We start from the raw sequence: 3,801 nt of genomic DNA on the forward strand, positions 1-3,801 counted from the left end.
TTTTTTTTTTGCAGTTTAACATATTATACTGATATTACATACTATAATTTGGGCCTTTCATTCAGTACTTGAATATTACTCAATTTGACTTAAATTTAAATGATTCTTCTTAAGCCATTTAATAGAAACCATTCATGTTTAATATAACCATTATTATATAATTATTCATGTTTTCATATAACCATGTAATGTATACTACTATTATTTTACTGTATTTATTTTAATACTAATTATTTATTCATAATAATTTGCTTTGTTTTTCAAAAAGGCAAGACACAAATTACTTTGCAGCTGTAATGTATTGTTTAATTTTAGAATTTTTTTTGGTGAAAAGCACAAAGCTGTGTAAAATAATGGTTTAGACCTGCGTGAGTGGGATTCGAACGCCAGTCCAAATAAATGCATGAAAAAAATCTGATTGGCTGTGACATCATTTCCGCTCTTTGGCCAGCTGTTGAAGTGCTTCAATTTCATTGGCTGTCAGGGAGTTACAACTATCCGCGGCGGCTAAAGACTGCAGCCTCTAGCGTCAGTCACTCACTAGTCTCTTGAGATCAGGGGAGTGAGGTTTACCTGCACAGCACCTACCGCTGGCCTTCGTTTTCACAACGCTACATAAAATGTTTTGCACAAACAAATGATGAAAAATACTGCAATATTCCATAATCCAAAATTCCATAATCCAAGATAATGCGGTCAATTTATTTCATGGTGACTAATGATGATTTCTGATTTCTCTCCCCCTATTGAAAGTTTGTTCAAGCAAAACTCTGGCCGCTATATTCATATGGATTTATTTCCAGCTGCTGTAGCGTTGTGTTGATCAGTGGAGGGTTGCTGCATCATACTGCTTGAAGATCTCAGAAACAATGTCTTTCTCAAGCTTTGTTAGCTCTTAGTGACATTATTAAGGTAGAGTAGCCCTGCATTACACAGTGAATTGTTTAGCTGTTAAGTGATTGACGTTTAGCTCAGTGGTTTATTGGACAGTTGATATGTAAAGTTTGGCTGCACAGCTTATTCTGTTGAAGCAAGAACAAGAAAAATATTTTATTGTATTAATTGCATTTGTCAGCATCATGTTGATGCTTAACAGTTTGTCTAATATTTAGTTTCTAGAAAGAGCACTTGATGGGAAAACAGCATATAGCAACCAGTAAGCATGTTCTTTCTGAGTATCTTTGAGTTAGTGACTAGAGAGTGATCAAAGCCTGTTTTAAAAGGCAAAAGTTTTTGTTGACTGCATTATATTCACTTCTCTGAAAACAGTTGTTCCACTGAAGCCTTCTCATGTTTGCTTGTGAGACACATTATCTTGTTAGGATGCAGTCCATATCAATGAGTTCTGGGTCGACCCGCTGGACAAGAGCCTCCTTCAAAGGGTAATTAACTCTGTTGTTAATTTCAGTTAACTGGCAGGTAACTAATTAAACCAAATAACTTGATGTTTAATCTATTGCAATCACACTTTGTTCTTTTACACCTTTTCAGAACAGTAATAGTTTAAATCTAAACCAGAACAGAATGGAACACACTTGTGTTGATGGGGTCTGACGATACGGTGGTGTTTCTGTTTTCACTCTGAGGTCAGCAAGGATTTCTTCAATAAATAGAGTCAAGAAGAACTCTTTGCCATGGTCCACTCTTATTTGGTCCCACATTCCATTGATGATTACAGCAGGCCTTAAATAATGATCAAATTCAAAAAGAAATGGTTCCCTACACTGACTCTTTCATATGCAATATATTCAAATGATATATATATATATATATATATATAAATATAAATATATAAAAGCCAGTAAGTTTTTTTTTTGTAATACAAACCTGTACACTTCTTCATAAATACTCAAAAATATTTCTAATTCAACATTTAATCTCAACAGTTCTGCTACTTTTTTCCCAATTTCTTGCAGAAGTTATCTATTCAACAACCACAACAAAAAACACTATCAGAAATGTTTCTTGAGCAGTAAATCAGCATATTAGAATGATTTCTAAAGATCATGTGACACTGAAGACTGGAGTAATGATGCTGAAAATACAGCTGCGCATCACAGAAATACATTACAGTTTAACAGATATTCACATGGAAAAGAAAAAGCTATTTTAAATTGTAATAATCTTTCACAATCTTACTGTATTACTATGTTTTCATACAATAAATGGAGCTGTGGTTAGCATAACACATCACTTCGTCGGCTTTACGTTTCGTAGATCCTGACGGCAGGTGAGTCATATCAAAAATATGAACAAAAACTATGATTATGATAGGCTATATTTTATGACATACGTGAAGCTAAATATACTGAACAAAAATATAAACGCAACACTTTTGTTTTTGCCCACATTTTTCATGAGTTGAACTCAAAGATCTAAGACTTTTTCTATGTAAACAAAAGGCCTATTTCTCTCAAATATTGTTCACAAATCTGTCTAAATCTGTGTTAGTGAGCACTTCTCCTTTGCCGAGATAATCCATCCACCTCACAGGTGTGGCATATCAAGATGCTGATTAGACAGCATGATTATTGCACAGCCCTAAGCCATAACCCTAACCCCAAGTCATCGGAGAAGAAGGAGTTTTCCCCCAGCGTCTTAAACAGACGCAGTACGAGTGAAGTATCGATAGGGAACATTATTTATGCATTTTTAACTGCAGTGCAAATGCATTCGTGGCATCTCTGAGCTACATTAAACGGTCTGTGTAAATACATCTGCCACTTCAGATGCAGCTTCTGCAGTGTGAAGATGGATTTTGTTGATGCTGAATTAGTTTGATTGGTAACAGCTCTACAGTGCCATTATATTTTATATTCTAAAAGAGAATGCATTCATTTCAAAAGTTAGAAAAGTAAAAAAAATAAAAAAAATCCCTAAAATCAGTTGAAGGTGCAAATATAACCTCCTAATGGAAAAGTTAATTTCTGTCACTGCTTATAGGTTTGGGATTATTTTTCAGCTTTTATCCTGGTTTCACTGAATATTGCAACGTGTTCTCCTTTTTGTTGTTATTGAAATGACCACCCTAGGAGGAAGAGAGAAAGAACAAAGAGCAGAAAGAGAGAAAGAACAAAGAGCAGAAAGAGAGAAAGAACAAAGAGCAGAAAGAGAGAAAGACCTCAAAAAAGCTTTCCCGCCTCCTGCAGTGAGATGGCGCCGACGATGATGGCTGCCTCCGTGGGGTGCTCCGCAGTTGTTTTTATGTTTTTGTTAGTTTGTCCTGTCTTTAGTTATATCCCTGCAATCAGTTTCACCAGAGATGAATTGCTGGACATTCGGCAGTACACACCACCCGATATTTCACCGGTTTTCGATTATTCTGATGTTTTGCTGGACATTGTAGTCGGGGGAGCTGCGGCGCTGATCAAGCGCTTTAGGACGGGGGAAGCGAGCCGGCGCGCTCGTGAAGCTAATGCAGCGCGGATTCAGAACGCCGTTGCCTAGCATCCATCTGGCGAACCTCCGCTCTCTACCCAACAAAACGGACGAGCTCCTTCTGCTCTCCCGGACAAATAAGGATTTTTCAAACTCTGCTGCTCTGTGTTTCACGGAAACCTGGCTGAAAGACGCCATTCCGGACAGCGCGTTGAGTCTGCCGGGCTTTCAGCTGTTTAGAGCAGATCACGACGCAGAATCAACGGGGAAATCGCGCGGCGGCGGGACATGCTTTTACATCAATGAGAGGTAGTGTACAGATGTAACTGTGTTAAAGAAGATGTGCTGTTCAGATCTAGAAGTGCTCTTCATTAACTGTAAGCCATTTTATTCGCCGCGGGAGTTTTGCTCATTCATTCTCGT

General features: G+C 37.4%; 1 protein-coding gene across 1 annotated transcript in view; it reads right to left on the reverse strand.

Annotated features, from left to right (window-relative positions):
* The window catches only part of LOC107749785 (uncharacterized), an 11,009-nt gene extending 9,516 nt beyond the window's left edge, over positions 1–1,493 (reverse strand). The window contains exon 1 of the mRNA XM_016564959.1: positions 1,482–1,493. The gene's annotated coding sequence lies outside the window, so the exon portion shown is untranslated. The remainder of the gene's footprint in view (positions 1–1,481) is intronic.
* Between the last annotated feature and the right edge of the window lie 2,308 nt (positions 1,494–3,801).

This window comes from Sinocyclocheilus rhinocerous, unplaced genomic scaffold (assembly GCF_001515625.1).
Source record: "Sinocyclocheilus rhinocerous isolate Xijiao unplaced genomic scaffold, SAMN03320098_v1.1 scaffold2557, whole genome shotgun sequence".
Classification (NCBI taxonomy): domain Eukaryota; kingdom Metazoa; phylum Chordata; class Actinopteri; order Cypriniformes; family Cyprinidae; genus Sinocyclocheilus; species Sinocyclocheilus rhinocerous.